Source organism: Coregonus lavaretus, assembly GCF_964263955.1.
Source record: "Coregonus lavaretus genome assembly, chromosome: 17".
Classification (NCBI taxonomy): domain Eukaryota; kingdom Metazoa; phylum Chordata; class Actinopteri; order Salmoniformes; family Salmonidae; genus Coregonus; species Coregonus lavaretus.
In genome coordinates, this window is record NC_140004.1 from 6,517,433 (window position 1) to 6,525,209 (window position 7,777).

The window sequence follows — 7,777 nt, forward strand, 5'->3', positions numbered from 1 at the left end:
GAAACCAGTCCTTTATTGGGGGTGTCTTGCTAATTGCCTATAATTTCCACCTGTTGTCTATTCCATTTGCACAACAGCATGTGAAATGTATTGTCAATCAGTGTTGCTTCCTAAGTGGACAGTTTGATTTCACAGAAGTGTGAATGACTTGGAGTTACATTGTGTTGTTTAAGTGTTCCCTTAATTTTTTTGAGCAGTGTATTATGATCACTACATCCGATGGGTGTGGATGCTGCTTTTAGAGCAGATTTCTGCAACATTAGTAAAGATGTGATCAATACACGTGGATGATTTTGTTACAGTTCTGTTTTTAAATACCCTGGTAGGTTGACTGATGACTTGAACCACATTGCAGACACTGGTTACAGCTTGGAGCTTCTTTTTGAGTGGGCAGCTTGATGACAATCAGTCAATATTTAGGTCACCCATGATGGCGTAGCAGTGCGGTCGTGTACTCTGTTGTGTGTCCGTGTATATAGCTTGTTTTTTCTTTTTTTGTCTTTTGTTTTATATATTTCCCCTATCACAATTTTCATCCTTCTACTAAATATACTTTCCTGCAACCCGCCTCACTCAATGTGGAACGTATTCTATTATTTACTTACCTTTTATCTAGAATCTCCAGTTGAAACTAGCTAGCCAGCTAACTAGCTACTTGCTATTAGCCACCATTAGCGGTTTTCACCCAGAACATCGGATTTTCTGCCGGAATAACTGAATCACTGGACCTTAACACCGGATCGCAACCAGCTAGCCGCAACCGAATGGATGTTGCTGTTGGCTAATCACCACTGCCCCCGAAGCAAGCACCAGTTAGCCTTGAGCTAGCCTCGAGCCAGGCCCATATCCCGGCTATCTACCTCTCTGTCTACCGGATGGGAGTAACTAGCTACTTGCTATTAGCCACCGTTAGCGTTTCTTTTCACCATTGTCCGTGTCTGCACTACCTACCAGCCAGCTCTAGCCTGGACTATTATCGGCCAGTCTGCACAGCGCGTTATCGACCCAGAACATATCGGATTTTCTGCCGGAATCACTGAATCACTGGACCTTTAACATCGGATCATCGCAACTAGCTAGCTGCAACCGAATGGATGTTGTGGTTGGCTAATCAGCCTTGAGCTAGCCTCGAGTCAGGCCCGTCTCCCGGCTATCTACCTCTGTCAACCGGACGGGACCTCCTAGTGTCAACACGGAGCCCCGCCGATCCAGCACGACTGGTCTGCCAACGTAATCGTCTGTGGTTTCAACAGGCTTCCCGTTGCAACAACCACGAAGATCCATCTACTAGGCCCGGCCCGCTAGCACAGGCAATTCAACATCCATGCTTCCTGATCGCCTGTGCTGTAGCACCAATTCGAACTACTCTCGGACTCACATTGCTGTTCACTGGACCTTATGATCACTCAGCTGCACAGCTGATGCCTGCTGGACTGTTCCTTTACACGGTACCCTGTCCTGTTTTATCTGTTTAGCCTCAGCCCAAACTTTCATCGCCATTACCAGTTGTTGTCTTAGCTCTCTCGAATAACACCTGTGATTGCTTTATGCCTCTCTCCCATGTCAATATGCCTTGCCTATTGCTCTTCCAGTTAGTTCATATTATACAATTTCACTGTAGAGCCCCAAGTCCCTCTCAAACTGCCTCAAATTGCTCCTTTGTTTCACCCCCCATACACGCGGAGACTGGCTGAATCGGTGCCTCCAGTGATGCTATCTCTTTCATTTTTACGCAACGCTTAGGTTTACCTCCACTGTACTCATATCCTTCCATATCCTTGTCTGTACATAATGCCCTGAATCTATTCCACAACGCCCGGAAATCTGCACCTTTTATTCTCTGTACCCAACGCACTAGAAGACCAGTTCTTAAAGCCTTTAGCCGTATCCTTATTCTAGTCCTCCTCTGTTCCTCTGGTGATGTAGAGGTTAACCCAGGCCCTGCAGCCCCCAGTATCACTCCTACTCCCCAGGCACTATAATTTGTTGACTTCAGTAACCGTAAAAGCCTTGGCTTTTTATATGTTAACATCAGAAGCCGCCTTCCTAAGTTTGAGTTATTCACTGCGTTAGCACACTCCGCCAATCCTGATGTTCTAGCAGTGTCTGAATCCTGGCTTAGGAAGGCCACCAAAAATTCAGAAATGTCCATCCCCAACTACAACATTTTCCATCTAGATAGAACTGCCAAAGGGGGTGGAGATGCAATCTACTGTAGAGATATCCTGTAGAGCTCTATCATACTATCCAGGTCTGTGCCCAAACAGTTTGAGCTCCTACTTCTAAAAATCCACTTTTCCAGAAATAAGTCTCTCACTGTTGCCGCTTGCTACAGACCCCCCTCAGCCCCCAGCTGTGCCCTGGACACCATATGTGAATTGATTGCCCCCCATTTATCCTCAGAGTTCGTACTGCTTGGTTACCTAAACTGGGATATGCTTAACAGCCCGGCCATCCTACAATCCAAGCTAGATGCCCTCAATCTCACACAAATTATCAAGGAACCTACCAGGTACAACCCTAAATCCGTAAACATGTGCACCCTCATAGATATCATCCTGACTAACTTACCCTCTAAATACACCTCCGCTGTCTTCAACCAGGATCTCAGCGATCACTGCCTTATTGCCTGCGTCCGTAACGTGTCCACGGTCAAACAACCATCCCTCATCACTGTCAAACGCTCCCTAAAACACTTTAGCGAGCAGGCCTTCCTAATTGACCTGGCCCAGGTATCCTGGATGGATATCGATCTCATTCCGTCAGTAGAGGATGCCTGGTTGTTCTTTAAAAGTGCTTTCCTCTCAATCTTAAATAAGCATGCCCCATTCAAAAAAATTCAGAACTAAGAACAGATATAGCCCCTGGTTCTCCTCAGACTTGACTGCCCATGACCAGCACAAAAACATCCTGTGGCGTACTGCATTAGCATCGAATAGCCCCCGCGATATGCAACTTTTCAGGGAAGTTAGGAACCAATATACACAAGCAGTTAGGAAAGCAAAGGCTAGCTTTTTCAAACAGAAATTTGCATCCTGTAGCACTAACTCCAAAACGTTTTGGGACACTGTAAAGTCCTCCTCCCAGCTGCCCACTGCACTGAGGCTAGGAAACACTATCACCACTGATAAATCTACAATAATCAAGAATTTCAACAAGCATTTTGCCAAGGCTGGCCATGCTTTCCACCTGGCTACCACTACCCCGGCCACCAGCTCTGCACCCTCCGCTGCAACTTGCCCATGCCCCCGCCCCGCTTCTCCTTCACACAAATTCAGACAGCTGATGTTCTGAAAGAGCTGCAAAATCTGGACCCCTACAAATCATCTGGGCTAGACAATCTGGACCCTTTCTTTCTAAAATTTGCAACCGAAATTGTCGCAACCCCTATTACTAGCCTGTTCAACCTCTCTTTCGTAACGTCTGAGATCCCCAGAGATTGGAAAGCTGCCGCGGTCATCCCCCTCTTCAAAGGGGGTGACACTCTAGATCCAAACTGTTACAGACCTATATCCATCCTGCCCTGCCGTTCTAACGTTTTTGAAAGCCAAGTTAACAAACAGATCACCGACCATTTCAAATCCCACCGTACCTTCTCCACTATTCAATCCGGTTTCCGAGCTGGTCATGGGTGCACCTCAGCCACGCTCAAGGTCCTAAACAATATTATAACCGCAATCAATAATAGACAGTACTGTGCAGCCTTCTTCATCGACCTGGCCAAGGCTTTCGACTCTGTCAACCACCACATTCTTATTGGCAGACTAAATAGCCTTGGTTTCTCAAATGACTGCCTCGCCTGGTTCACCAACTACTTCTCAGATATAGTTCAATGTGTCAAATAGGAGGGCCTGTTGTCTGGACCTATGGAAGTCTCTATGGGGTTGCCACAGGGTTCAATTCTCGGGCCGACTCTTTTCTCTGTGTATATCAGTGATGTCGCTCTTGCTGCTGGTGACTCTCAGATCCACCTCTATGCAGACGACACCATTTTGTATACATCTGGCCCTTCATTGGAAACTGTGTTAACAAACCTCCAAACGAGCTTCAATGCCATACAACACTCCTTCTGTAGCCTCCAACTGCTCTTAAACACTAGTAAAACTAAATGCATGCTCTTCAATCGAACGCTGCTGGTACCCGCCCACCCGACTAGAATCACTACTCTCGGCGGGTCTGACCTAGAGTATGTGGACAACTACAAATACCTAGGTGTCTGGTTAGACTGTAAACTATCTTTCCAGACTCACATTAAGCATCTCCAATTCAAAGTTAAATCTAGAATTGCCTTCCTATTTCACAACAAAGCCTCCTTCACTCATGCTGCCAAACATGCCCTCGTTAAACTGACTATCCTACCGATCCTTGACTTCGGCGATGTCATTTACCAAATAGCCTCCAACACTCTACTCAGCAAATTAGATGCAGTCTATCACAGTGCTATCCGCTTTGTCACCAAAGCCCTATATAATACCCACCACTGTGACCTGTACGCTCTTGTTGGTTGGTCCTCACTACATATTCGTCGCCAAACCCACTGGCTCCAGGTCATCTATAAATCACTGCTAGGCAAATCCCCACCTTATCTTAGCTCATTGGTCACCATAGCAACACCCACCCCTAGTATGCGCTCCAGCAGGTATATCTCACTGGTCATCCCCAAAGCCAACACCTCCTTTGGCCGCCATTCCTTCCAGTTCTCTGCTGCCAATGACTGGAACGAACTGCAAAAATCTCTGAAGCTGGAGACTCTTATCTCCCTCACTAACTTTAAGCATCAGTTGTCAGAGCACCTTACCGATCACTGCACTTGTACACAGCCCATCTGAAAACTACCTCATCCCCATATTGTTATTTATTTTGCTATTTTGCACACCAGTATCTCTATTTGCACATCATCTCTTGCACATCTATCATTCCAGTGTTAATACTAAATTGTAATTATTTTGCACTATGGCCTATTTATTGCCTTACCTCCATAACTTGCTACATTTGCACACACTGTATATATATTTTCTGTTGTATTTTTGACTTTATGTTTTGTTTACCCCATATGTAACTCTGTTTTGTTGTTTTTTATCGCACTGCTTTGCTTTATCTTGGCCTGGTCGCAGTTGTAAATGAGAACTTGTTCTCAACTGGTTTACCTGGTTAAATAAAGGTAAATAATAATAATAATAATAATAATTATTATTTATTTATATATATATATATATATATATATATATATATATATATATATATATATATATATATATATATATATATATATATATATATATATATATACACACCTCTCTGTTGATATCAAATACAGCACCAGCCAAACATTTGGACACATACTCATTCAAGGGTTTTTCTTTATTTTTACTATTTACTACATTGTAAAGTAGTAGTGAAGACATCAAAACTATGAAATAACACATATGTAATCATGTAGTAACCACAAAAGTGTTAAACAAACCAGCTTTGCACACTCTTGGCATTCTCTCAACCACCTTCACCTGGAATGCTTTTCCAAAAGTCTTGAAGGAGTTCCCACATATGCTGAGCACCTGTTGGCTGCTTTTCCTTCACTCTGCGGTCCAACTCATCCCAAACCATCTCAACTGGGTTGAGGTCAGGTGATTGTGGAGGCCAGGTCATCTGATGCAGCACTCCATCACTCTCCTTCTTGGTCAAATAGCCCTTAAACAGCCTGGAGGTGTGTTGGGTCATTTTCCTGTTGAAAAACAAAAGATAGTCCCACTAAGCGCAAACCAGATGGGATGGTGTATCGCTGCAGAATGCTGTGGTGGCTATTCTGGTTTAGTGTGCCTTGAATTCTAAATAAATCACTGACAGTGTCACCAGCAAAGCACCCCCACACCATCACACATCCTCCTCCATGCTTCACGGTGGGAACCACACATGCTGAGATCATCCCTTCACCTACTCTGCGTCTCACAAAGACACGGCGGTTGAAACCAAATATCTCAAAGTTGGACTCATCAGACCAAAGGACATATTTCCACTGGTCTATTGTCCATTGATCATGTTTCTTCTTCTTATTGGTGTCCTTTTAGTAGTGGTTTCTTTGCAGCAATTCGACCATGAAGGCCTGATTCACGGAGTCTCCTCTGAACAGTTCATGTTGAGATGTGTCAGTTACTTCAACTCTGTGAAACATTTATTTAGGCTGCAATTTCTGAGGCTGGCAACTCTAATTAACATCCTCTGCAGCAGAGGTAACTCTGGGTCTTCCTTTCCTTTGGCGGTCCTCATGAGAGCCAGTTTCATCATAGCGCTTGATGGTTTTTGCGACTGCACTTGAAGAAACTTCCAAAGTTCTTGAAATTGTCATAATATGGACTTGGTCTTTTACCAAATAGGGCTATCTTCTGTATACTCCCCTACCTTGTCACAACACAACTGATTGGCTCAAACGCATTAAGAAGGAAATAAATTCCACAAATGAACTTTTAACACGGCACACCTGTTAATTGAAATGCATTCCAGGTGACTACCTCATGAAGCTGGTTGAGAGAATGCCAAGAGTGTGCAAAGCTGTCATCGAGGCAAAGGGTGGCTACTTTGAAGAATCTCAAATATAAAATATATTTTCATTTGTTTAACACTTTTTTGGTTACTACATGATTCCATATGTGTCATTTCATAGTTTTGATGTCTTCACTATTATTCTACAATGTAGAAAATAGTACAAAATAAAGAAAAACCCTGGAATGAGAAGGTGTCCAAACTTACTGTACATTATCCAACATTTCACACATACAGTGACTTCGGAAAGTATTCAGACCCCTTGACTGTTTCCACATTTTGTTACGTTACAGCTTTATTCTAAAATGGATTAAATAACAATAAAAATCCTCAGCAATCTACACACAATACCGGATAATGACAAAGCGAAAATAGGTGTTTAGAAATTTCTGCAAATGTAAAAAAACCAGAAATACCTTATTTACGTAAGTATTCAGATCCTTTGCTATGAGACTCGAAATTGAGCTCGGGTGCATCCTGTTTCCGTTGATAATGACAAACCGAGAACAGGTTTTTAGAAATGTTTGCAAATGTATTAAAAATAAAAAACAGAAATACCTTATTTACGTAAGTATTCAGACCCTTTGCTATGAGACTCGAAATTGAGCTCAGTCAATATATTTTCCATAACCAAAGATATTGTATTTTCAGCTGTTTGAAGCGGGTGTACAAAACTGAAAGTAAAATATACAAAAATGAAGCTAAAGAACGGGAAGCATAGAAATAGCGCACATAAAACTGATCTACCACTTCTTACACTTGCTTTCAATGAGAATGACAGATCTATAACACAGATGCCTATGTGAATTTGGCCGGGTAGCCCAAAAAGTTACATATTGCAGCTTTAATGGAACAAGACATCTGTTACAAAACACCAAAAAGTTTAATGACATTCGGAAATGTTCTAACTAAGCCTTTGATACTGAGTAGAAAGGGATGTATTTTCTGTTTGTCGAGATTGACATACTCTATTTGATTGTGATGTTGAAAATGCAAACCATGATGATAAGCTCTCAAAGTCGGTAATTGGTATGCAGTTACGCATTGATTATTGGTTGTGTATGGTGCATTGGCATAGAAACCTGTTGGTGGAAAATGTGTTACATATGTTTTATATAATTATAAATATAGCATCAACATTTTGAAAATCTGACTTCCCACTAGCTGATCATTGTCTACAGCCGGCTCTGATTGTAGTGCAATGAGACAGGCAGGGAGAGTGAGCTCGTTCATGGTGGTT